This window comes from Theropithecus gelada, chromosome 17 (assembly GCF_003255815.1).
Source record: "Theropithecus gelada isolate Dixy chromosome 17, Tgel_1.0, whole genome shotgun sequence".
In the NCBI taxonomy this organism is placed as follows: Eukaryota; Metazoa; Chordata; class Mammalia; order Primates; family Cercopithecidae; genus Theropithecus; species Theropithecus gelada.
In genome coordinates, this window is record NC_037685.1 from 16,854,087 (window position 1) to 16,866,740 (window position 12,654).

Genomic DNA, 12,654 nt, shown 5'->3' on the forward strand with positions numbered 1-12,654 from the left:
AGCTGAAAAAATAAATAAATAAATAAAATAATTACGAATACACCTAACCAAGGAGGCAAAAGACCTCCACAAGAAAACTACAAAACACTGCTGAAAGAAATAATAGATGACACAAATGAATGGATACACATCCCATGCTCATGGATGGGTAGAATCAATACTGTGAAAATAACCATACTTCCAAAAGCAACCTACAAGTTCAACAAAATCCCCATCAAAATATCACTATTATTCTTCACAGAATTAGAAAAAACAATTCTAAAATTCATACGGAACCAAAAAAGAGCCTGTATAGCCAAAGCAAGATTAAGCAAAAAGAACAAATCTGGAGGCATCACAGTACCTCACACTACTGGTACTAGTATAAAAATAGACACATAGATCAATGGAACATAACAGAGAACCCAGAAAGAAACCCAAATACTTATAGCCAACTAATCTTTGACAAAGCAAACAAAAACATAAAGTGGGGAAATAACACCCTTTTCAACAAATTGCTGGGATAATTGGCTAACCACATGTAGGAGAATGAAACTGAATCCTCATCTCTCACCTTATTCAAAAATCAACTCAAGATGGATTAAGGACTTAAACCTAAAACCTGAAACTATAAAAATTCCAGAAGATAACATAGGAAGAATCCTTCTAGACATTGGCTTAGTCAAGGATTTCATGACCAAGAACCCAAAAGAAAATGCAATTTAAAAAAAGATAAATAGGTGGGACTAGTTAAACTAAAGAGCTTTTGCATGACCAAAGGAGCAGTCAGCAGAGTAAACAGACAACCAACAGAGTGGGAGAAAATCTTCACAATCTATACAGCTGACAAAGGACTAATATCCAAAATCTACAATGAACTCAAACAAATAAGTAAGAAAAAAACCAAACAATCCCATCAAAAACTGGACTAAGAACATGAATAGACAATTCTCAAAAGAAGATATAAAAATGGTCAACAAACTTATGAAAAAATGCTGAACATTACTAATGATCAGGGACATGCAAATCAAAGCCACAATGTGATACCATCTTACTCCTCCAAGAATGGCCATAATAAAAAATAAAAAAAAAAAAACAGTAGATGTCTGCATGGATGCAGTGATCAGGGAACACTTCTACACTGCTGGTGGGAATGTAAACTAGTACAGCCATTATAGAAAACAGTGTGGAGATTCTTTAAAGAACTAAAAGTAGAACTACCATTTGATCCCACAATCCCACTACTCGATATCTACCCAGAGGAAAGGAAGTCATTATATGAAAAAGATACTTGCACACACATTTATAGCAGCACAATGCGCAATTGCAAAATCGTGGAACCAGCCCAAATGCCCATCAATCAATGAGGGGATAAAGAATCTGATATATACTCAGCCATAAAAATAAATGAATTAATGGCATTTGCAGCGACCTGGATGAGATTGGAGACTATTATTCTAAGTGAAGTAACTCAGGAACGGAAAACCAAACATCATATATTCTCACTGATGTGTGGGAACTAAGCTAAGAGAATGCAAAGGCATAAGAATCTACAATGGACTTTGAGGACTTGGGGAAGGATCGGGGGCATGGTGAGGAATAACAGACTACAAATAGGGTACAGTGTATACTGCTCAGGTGTTGGATGCACCAAAATCTCACAAATCACCGCTAAAGAACTTACTCATGTAACCAAATATGACTTGTACCCCAAAAACCTATGGGAAAAAATTGAAAATTTTTAAAAAGACACATGCACATGTATGTTCACTGCAGTCCCATTCACAGTAGCAAAGACACGGAATCAACCTAAATGTCTATCAATGATAGACTGGATAAAGAAAATGTGGTACATATACATTATGAAATACTATGCAGCCCTAAAAAAGAATGAGATCATGTCCTTTGCAGGGACATGAATGGAGCTATGGGTCATTAACCTTAGCAAACTAATGCAGGAGCAGAAAACCAAATACAGCATGTTCTCCCTTATCAGTGGAAGCTAAATGATGAGAACACATGGACACATAGAGAGGAACAACACACACTGGGGTCTATTTGAGGGTGGAGGGTGGAGGAAGGTGGTGGGAGGAGGGATCAGAAAAAATAACTAATGGATACCTAATACCTTGATGATGAAATAATCTGTACAACAAACTCCCATGACACACATTTACCTATGCAACAAACCTGTACATCCTGCACATGTACTTCTGAACTTAAAATAAAAGTTAAAAAAAATCAATGTATTTCTGGTAATTTCTCCAACTTAAAAGTATCTCAAGAAAACAATGGAATCTGTGAACTGGATCGTTCTTTCTTAATCAAAGACTAATTGTTTGACTTAAACGTATTTACTTGGTGTTATTTAAGACCTGCCATAAAATGTTGAAATACTGTAGTTTGCATGGAGGTTCACCTCAAGAGGTTGGTAGAATTTTCTTCTCAGAATTAACACCTTGTAATTCAAATGGCTTACAAAAATGTCTATAGCTAATTCTTATCTCTGCTGTGCAGTAACCAGAAGGCTAACATATTTGCAGGGAAACTCTCTTTTAATGTGATGAGACTCACAATGAGTTGGTCTTCCTCCATGAGAAAGGCACAGTAGGGGTCAAGCCATACCCAATTACACCATGGTTCTCTCTGGTATCCCTGAACAGTTACCATAGACACTTTGAAGTATTGAAGTAACAGATGGTAAATTTAAAAGAACAGCTTCTTAAAATTTAAAACAAGTCCAAATGTAAACCTCCCTCATCTTCTCAATTCCATTCTTTGCCAAAAAAAGGGAGAACAACATCACAAGTATGATTCTAAGCTGTTTATTTTTAAAGTATCATTTATCTTAGATTTCAAAATCCATTATAGTTCCTATTAAACAGTGGGATTTTTGGTGGGGAGGAGGGTAAGCCAATGCTTTATTTTTATAAGCTTTTCCTAGCTGATGACCAGTATGTGGAAACAATAGTCATGAGGCTACAACTTTTAGGAGGCAGTAGCAGAGAGGCAAGCTGCAACCTCTGCCCAGTTCATTCTTCCAAATTGATTCAGGACATCAAACCACTGTACCTGAATGAATGTGGAAAAGTGTAATCTTTCTTTTATGTGAAAAATGTCTTATGTAATTTATCTTTTTGTTTTTGTATAAGAGGGAGAAGTTTAAAGCCATTGTAGCTTCCTTTTATCCTTTGAGTGAGGATGAGGCATGCTGATTAAGTAGTGTATGGTGTGCACTAGAGGCTAATATTGAACTGAAGCTGTAACATGGAAGAAAACACATAGTCCGACCTCTACTGTGGCATGGGGTTAGGATGCAATGTTTAGCTTGTTTAAAAACAGGTAATAAAATAGTGTAGACTTCCTGTCAAAATGACATTCAAAGTTTACACTTTGAATCACTCACAGATCCCATGTCCAAACGTATAACCATGGGAGCAAAGCATAATATAAAATTTTAAAAAAGGATAATATGCTTTATAAATGAGGAACTTAAGAGAAATGTTGGACTGAAGCCCCAGGACTGCTATTCTCAGTATCAGAAGCAGCAGAAGCAGTAAGGATATCAGTTTCCAGGTCCAGGGAGAAGTAAGGTGGAGAGGCAAGCCTCTCTCTTCCCTCCTTTCTTTTTCTCCTACCCCAGGAAGACAGGCAGAAACAAAAAGGTGTTGCCAGTTGCTGGCCAGAGGTATAGCTTGTAAGAATCGGAGTACTAGGAAAAACAGCAGGACAGGCTCAACCTTCAAGACCAAGCCTAGCCAACATGTCATCTAGCTCCAAACTATCCCAGTATCATGGTGGATAAGATCACTGAGCCATTAGAAAACGATCTGGTCCTAGGGGCTGGGCTGAGGCAACCACAAAGACTGTAAACAGAGAGGAGGAAAAGAGATAAGAGAAAAATATCACGGAGTCAAGGTGGATCTAAAAAGCAACATTCTGAAATATACAAATAAAATTAACACCAAGAAATTTAGAAAGTAAAATGAAACCTTAGGAAATACAATAATTTTAGACAAAATAGAAATAAAAGTGCTATTTTAAAAATGCTTTAGAACATGTATGTTTAAAGTTAACAAAGAGATATATAAAGTGATAGCATAATTCAAGGAAACAGGGGAAATCATACAAAAGCAATTTTTACAACTTAGTAGGCTGGACAAACTCTAAACTGGAATTATCAAAGTAATACAAATAGATTGAGTGGTAATACCAATGAATTCACCAAGACTTTAGCAGAGAGAATAAGAGGGAAAAAATTTGAAAGATTAATTAAGAGATATAAAGATATATTGATATAGAGATAGATATAAATTAATGAATGAGTGAATAAACACAGACACAGCCATAAAATTCCACCCATCTCCCCACTGCCACAGAAAAGAATGGAGAAAAAGGCAGAAGCAACAAGAAGTGAAATAAAAACTGAGAATTTTTAGAGTAGATGAAATACATCAGCAATCAGAAAATACACTCTGGAGTTTTTGTTTTTGTTTTTCCAAGATGGTAGATTAGAGGCTTTTCTAGCATGCCTCACTCACTTGGAAGAAGCAAAATAGTGTGTAGAGATTCATACCGTGAAATTTCATTCAAGAAGAAACATGGGAATTCAACAGAAGAGCGAAAGACAATTTCAGATGCTACGAAAGAGAAAGTGGGCAGGCAGCCTGCATGGTGGGCTCTGGCTAAAAACTGTGAGTGAATCCCCAGTACAGGAAAGGGTGAGTGAGTGTTTCTCTGTGATTCATCTCTCCACTGGAGAACTGCACAACCCTGGCCATGGGAGAGGACCTTGACTCTCCTAAACTTAGGTCTAACATGGGAAGCAGCCAGAAAACCGTGAGAAGAAATGGCCCTGGGACGCCTCCCAGACATCTTCCCAGGCCTGGGTGCTGACAGGACAGTGCCATTCTTGATGCTAGCTCATAGCAAGCCATGCAGGATCCTGGAATTTAGCAGCAGTGGCAGCTGTTGGCATAAAAGTCTCAGTCCGGATATTGGAGTACTGGGTTTCAAGCAGAGGAGGGGCCCCATGACCTGAACTGAGAGATGAGTGAAGTGTGGGCTCCAGCCATGGGCACTGCAATTGGGCACCCTCTCTTTATGGAACCGGAGCAGAGGGAGATTTGCCTGAGAGGCATGGTTTTGACTCAGATGAGTATTATAGCTTTGGATGGCCTTGAGGACTGAAGGCAGACTGCGTGTGACTAAATGTCCCAACTGGCTCCATTGGTAGGGAAAGGAGAGTGAGCCCGATTGGGTCTAGAGAGTGAGGGAGAGACCTGTCTCATTCCTGTTCATCTGACCTTGGTGGCAGCGTCACTCTCTGTTCCTGTGCCTGGGACCTTGGTGCAGCAGTGGTAGCTCTGCTCCTTGCCCAGGCATTTCTCCAGCAGCATATTGACTGCCCCCGGATACCCCCAGCAGGGCTAGTACTTGCAACCATCACTGGGGGACCTGAGTGCAGACTTGCCAAGATCAGCTCCATCCAGCATCAAACTCCCCACCATGGCGGAAACAGGACCCAGACCACTGAGTGTTCCATGCCCAGTCCATTGCCTGGGACACCCAAGTACTTCTCCTGGTTAACAAAAATCAAGCATAAACCATATTGCTACCACTTCAGCTGCTCTTACCTGCAAATATCCACTGCCTACTGGCTTGGAGGTTGACCTGCACGGCCCATCACAGCATGTGCTGACACAAATGCACAGCACTTGAGAAGAAGATAAGCTTCTTGTGACCTCTACTATCACCATTGTCCATGCCACCCTGGCTACTCAAGAGTTGGTGAGGCTGCTCACCTGTCCAGTACTCCACTACTACAACCAACATTTGATAAACCACCACACTGATAAGGCTATTTATAATCAAGGAAATAATACAGAATCTTCATCACTGAATATACCCAGAAGCAATGCCAAACGGCTCCTCTACTCAACATATATCATAATCACATCCTCAAGGAAAAAAGGTCCCACCCCAATAAAAGTCATTTCAAAAATAAGAAGCAACTGTTTAGATGAAAATAAATCATCATATTAAGAAGTAAGGTATCATGACATCCCCCAAAGGACACAGTAATTCTCCAGCAATAAATCCTAACCAAAAAGAAACCCTAAAAAATGCCAGATAGAGAATTCAAAATAGCGATTTTAAAGAAGTCCAATGAGATGCAAGAGAAATCTGATCCCCCAAAGGACACAGTAATTCTCCAGCAATAAATCCTAACCAAAAAGAAACCCTAAAAATGCCAGATAAAGAATTCAAAATAGTGATTTTAAAGAAGTCCAATGAGATGCAAGAGAAATCTGAAAACCATTACAAAGAAATCAGAAAATCAATTCAAAATATGAACAAGAAATTTACCAAAGGGATAAATATCTTAAAAAACAAACAAAACTCCTGAAAATGAAAAATTCATTGAAGTAATTACAAAATACTTCTAAAAGCTTCAACAATAGACTAGACCAGGCAGGAGAAAGAGACACAGAACTTGAAGACAGATCTTTTGAATTAATCCAGTCAAAGAAAAATAAATAAAACAGTACTTCAAAGAATTTTTTAAAAACCTTCAAAAAGTATGAGACTAACTTACAATTCTTTGGTATTCCTGAGGGATTAAAAAAAAAAAGCAAAAAGTTTAGAAAAACTACTTAAGGAAACAATTGATGAAAATTTCCCTAGTCTAGCACGAGATTTAAACATCCAGGTACAGGATGCCCAAAGATCACAAGCAAAATACATTGCAAAATAGACTTTGCCAGGACATACAGGCATCAGACTATCTAAGTCAATGTGAAGAAAAAATTCTAAAATTGCAAAAGTGTCTAGTTACCTACAAAGTTTGTTACCATCAAACTAACAGCAGATTTCTCATTAGAAACCTTTCAAACCAGAAGGGAATGGTATGCTATTTTCAAAGTGCTAAAAGAAAAAAGATAAACAAAACAAAACTATCAGTCATGAATTTTATATCCAGCTAAAACAAGCTTCATAAATGAAGGAGAAAGAAGGTCATTCCCAGATAAGCGAACACTGACAGAATTCATAACCGTTAGAGTGGACCTACAAGAAATGCTAACGGAGTCCAATATATCGAAACAAAAAGGTGACATTTGCCATTATAAAAATACGTAAAAGTAAAAACTCTCAGGTCTTATACAACAATTACAAAGCACAGGAGGAAGACAGAGGAATCAAATGGCACCATGACAGAACTCCACCAAACCACTAAGCAAACAGAGAGAAAAAAAAATAGAATTTACCAGACAACTAGATAACAATGAACAATATGACAGGAATAAAACTTCACCTATCAATATTAACATTGAATGCAAATGGATTAAATGCTCCACTTAAAAGATATATATTGGCAGAATGAATTAAAAAAGTATGATCTAACTATATACTACTTAGAAGAAACTCATCTTATTAGTAAAAATATAGAAACATTGAAAGTAGAGGGACAGAAAAATACTTCAATACATATGGAAACCAAAACTGAGCAGGAGTAACTATACTTATACAGATAAAACAGACTTTCAATCCAAAACAGTAAAAAACAAACAAACAAACTATACTTACACAGATAAAACAGACTTTCAATCCAAAACAGTAAAATGCAAACAAACAAACAAAAAAGAAAGTCATTAGAAAATTATGAAGGATATATTAAATAAGAGAATAAAATAATCCTAAATTTGTATGCTTCAAACACCATAGCACCCAGATTCATAAAACAAATATTACTGGACCTAAAGAATAAGGTACAATAATAGTGGGGGACTTTAATACCTCACTGACAGCACTAGACAGATCATTGAGACAGAAAATCAACAAACACTCTACTTAAATTAGACTTTTGACCAAATTGACCTAATAGATATATACAGAACGTTTTCCCCAACAAGTATAGAATGTACATTTTTCTCATTGGCACATGGAACATTCCATATATTAAGACAGACCATATATTAAGCCACAAAAGTCTCCATAAATTGAAAAAAAATATATATAAAGTATCTTCCCAAACAACAGCAGAATAAAACTAGAAATCAATACCAAGAGGAACTCTAGAAACTATATGAATACATGAAAGTTAAACAACATACTCCTGAAGGAACTTTGGGTCAATGATGAAATTAAGACAGAAATTAAAAAAAAAATTTGAAATGAATGAAAATGGAGACACACAATATATCAATACCTCTAGGATATAGCAAAAGCAGTACTAAGATGCAAGTTTATAGTGTCAAATGTCTACATAAAAATAGAAAGATTACAAATTAACAACCTAATGCTGAACTTCAAGGAATTGGAAAACTAACACCAAACCAAACCTAAAGCTAGCAGAAGAAGAGAAATCACAAAGAACAGAGCAGAACTAAATGAAATTGAGACAAAAATTACAAAGGATAAAAAAACCAAAACAGAAGTTGGTTCTTTGAAAAGATAAACAAAATTGATATACCACTAGCTAGACTAACCAAGAAGAGAGAAGATTCAGATTAACATAATCAGAAATGAAAAAAGAGACATTACAACTAATACCCCAGAAATACAAAATATTATCAGTGACTACTATGCACAACTACATGCTCATAAACCAGAAAATCTAGAGAAAATGGATAAATTCCTGGAAACATGTAACCTCCCAAGATTGAACCAGGAAAAAATACAAATTCTATACAGACCAAAAATGAATAGTGAGATTGAATTAGTAATAAAAAAAAAAATCTCCCAACAAAAAAGAAGCCCCAAACCAGATAGATTTACAACCAAATTCTATCACACCTATAAGAAGAATTGATACCAATCTTGCTGAAATTTTCCCCAAAAAATACATAAGAAGGGAATTTTCTCTAACTCATTCTATGAAGCCAGTATCATCCTGACACCAAAGCCAGGCAAGGATACAACAGAAAAAGAAAACTATAGACCAATATCTCCAATGAACACAGATGCAAAAATCTTCAACAAAATACTAGCAAACTGAATCCAACAGCACATCAAAAGATAATACACCATGGTCAGGCAGGGTTTATTCCAGGGATGCAAGAATGGTTCAGCATACACAAATCAATAAATGTGATTCATCTCATAAACAGAATTAAGGACAAAAAGCATATGATCACCTCAATAGATGCAGAAAAAGCATTTGGTAAAATTTGGTATTTGACACCAAATTTCATGACTAAACTAGGCATAGAAGGAACATTCCTCAAAATAATAAAGGCCATATATGACAAACCCACAGCTAACATCATAATTAACAGGGAAAGGTTGAAAGCATTCCCCCTAAGAACTATAACAAGACAAGCATGCCCACTTTTACCACTCCTATTTAACATAGTACTAGAAGTCTGAGCCAGAGCACTCAGGCAAGAGAAAAAATAAAAGACATTCAAATAAGAAAAGAGGAAGTGAAGTTATCTTTTTTTGCTGATGATATAATCTTATATCTAAAAAACCTTAAGACTTTACTAAAAATCTCTTAGATTTGATAAGTGAATTCAGTAAAGTTTCAGGATAAAAAGTCAATGTACAAAAATCTATACACATTTCTACACACCAATAATAAGTAGGATTTCTATACACTAATAATGATCAACCTGAGAAACCAAATGGGCAATTCCATTTTCAATAACTATTTTTTTAAAAAAAGGAATATATTTAACCAAGGAGGCAAATGATCTCTACAAGGAAATCTACTGATGAAAGAAATTGTGGATGACACAAGCAAATGCAGAAACATCCCATTCTCATAGATTGGAAGAATTAATATTGTTAAAATATCCATACTGCAGAGAGCAATCTACAGATTCAATGCAATCCGTGTTAAAATACCAACATCATTTTCACAGAATTACTAAAAGATAGTTTCACATTCATGTAGAACCAAAAAAGAGCTTGAATAAAATCAAAGCAATCCTGAGCAAAAAGAACAAAGCTGGAGGCATCACATACCTGACTTAAATTATACTACATTGTTACAGTAATCAAAATGGGATGGTACAGGTATAAAAACAGACACACGGATTAATGGAACAGAATCAAGAACCTAGAAATAAACGCACATATCTAGAGCCAACTAATCTTTGACAAAGTTGACAAGAATATACACTGGGAAAAGATACCCTTTTTGATAAATAGTCCTGGGAAAATTGGATTGCTATCTGCAGAAGAATGAAACCAGACCTCTATCTGTCACCGTACACAAAAATCAACTCTAGATGGATCAAAGGTTCCAATGTAAGACCTGAAACTATAAAAACAATAGAAGACAACCAAGGAAAGAGTCTTCTGGACATTGGCCTCGGCAAAGAATTTAGGACTAAGACCTAAGAAGTACAAGTAACTAAAACAGAAATAGGCACACTGGACTTAATTAAACTAAAAAGCTTCTGCACAGCAGAATAAATATCCAACAAGTGAACAGACAACCTGTAGAATGGCAGGAAATATTTGCAAATTATGCATACAACAGGGGGCTGTTACCCAGAATTTACAAGGAACCCCAAAAACTCAACAACAACAATAAAAATAACCCCATTAAAAAGTGGACAGAGGACAAGAATAGGCATTTTTCAAAAGAAGACATAGAAATGACCAATAAGCATATGAAACAAATGCTTAATATAACTAATCATCAAAGAAATGCTAATTAAAATCACAATGAGATACTATCTTACATCAGTCAGAATGGCTATCATTAAAAAGTCAAAAATAAAAGATGTCAGCAAAGATGCAGAGAAAAAAAAATGCTTATACAAAGCTGGTGGAAATGTAAATTAGTAAAATCTCTACAGAAAACATTTTGGAGATTTCTCAGAGAATTAAAAATAGAACTACCATTCAGTCCAGCAATCCTACTAGGTATCTACCCAAAGAAAAGAAATCATATGAAAAAAATACCAATCCTCATATGTTTATTGCAGTACTATTCACACTAGTAAAGATACGGAATCAACCTGAGTGCCCATCAACAGATGATTGGATTAAAATGTGGTGTACAGCTTTCCAACTTGGACCCGGCAGAATGGCTCCCGCAAAGAAAGGTGGCCAGAAGAAAAAGGGCCGTTCTGCCATCAACGAGGTGGTGACCCGAGAATACACCATCAACATTCACAAGCGCATCCATGGAGTGGGCTTCAAGAAGCGTGCCCCTCGGGCACTCAAAGAGATTCGGAAATTTGCCATGAAGGAGATGGGAACTCCAGAAGTGCGCATTGATACCACGCTCAACAAAGCTGTCTGGGCCAAAGCAAGAAGGAATGTCCCATACCGAATCCGTGTGCGGCTGCCCAGAAAACGTAATGAGGATGAAGATTCACCAAATAAGCTCTATACTTTGGTTTCCTATGTACCTGTTACCACTTTCAAAAATCTACAGACAGTCAATGTGGATGAGAACTAATCGCTGATCGTCAAATACATCAAATAAAGTTGTAAAATTGAAAAAAAAAAGTGGTGTACATATTTACAATGAAATACTATTTAGTCATAAAAAAGAATGAAATCATATCTTCTGTTGCAACATGGATGGAACCAGAGGCCATTATCTTAAGTGAAGCAACTCAGAAACAAGTGGGAGCTAAATAATGTGTACACATGGACATAGAGTGTGGAATGATAGAAAGTAGAGACTCAGAAGAGTAGTAGGCCAAAAGGGGGAAGGATGATTAAAAATTGCTTACTGGGTACAATGTACATTATTGGTGACATCACCACTGAACAAATATATACATGTAACAAAACTGTACGTATGCCCATTAAATTTACACACATAAAAAATGTATTCCAGATAAATAAAAGTAAATGCATAACTAGACACATTATGAGGAAATAACAAAACACAGAGATGTTGTTAAAATCTACCAGGGAGAAAATAGAGACTACAATTAAACTTATTATTACCAGTAGATGCCAGAAGAAATAAAATTATGTCTTTAAAATTCTTAGGGAAATACCTATCTATCCAGAATTTTATTTCTAGCTAAAGCACATTCAAGGATGAAGGTAGAATAAATACATTTTCCCACAGACCCTTCCTAAAAACAAACAAACAAACATAAAAATAATTTTTATAATAAGGAAACGGAAACACACCCAGAAGCAAGAAAGAGATAAAAGAAAAAGGCATATATAAATTGATTTTTTAAACTAGTAATTTAACTACTTACTGTTAAAATAACTATTTGTGTGTGTATGAGTTTCACCTCAAAAGAGGTGAAAGTAAAAATCTAGGCACTAATAAGTATACAGAGAAAAAGTGCCAATGAATTCTAAAATCCCTGTTCTATTCATACAAGGAAATAAATTGAAAATTTGTTAGAAAATTTTAATTCTTGAACATGATTCTTAAAAAATGAAGGGTAACTACAAATAACAGAAATAAAATTCATAGCATTTGGATGAGTAGAGGGAAAAAATGAAATATATAAATTTGAAAATCCAAGGAAAGGTAGAAAGGGGGACAAAGTGTAGTGAAGAGAAACAAAATATTCTGATAAAAATAAGTTCAGAAATAGCAATTATTACAATAAATGTAAATACCTAATAAATAACAGAGACATAAGATTGAATGATAAAATCCAATTATATGCACCTTATGCAAATCACTTTTAAAACAAAGCAACTTAGAAAAATCCGAAGATTAAAATTACTACCTGA

General features: G+C 35.7%; 1 pseudogene across 1 annotated transcript; it reads left to right on the forward strand.

Moving 5' to 3' along the window:
- The first annotated feature begins 11,002 nt into the window (after positions 1–11,002).
- LOC112610960 lies at positions 11,003–11,448 on the forward strand (annotated as a pseudogene). The gene has a single exon (XR_003116513.1). The product of XR_003116513.1 is annotated as a 60S ribosomal protein L31 pseudogene (transcript).
- The last annotated feature ends 1,206 nt before the right edge of the window (positions 11,449–12,654 follow it).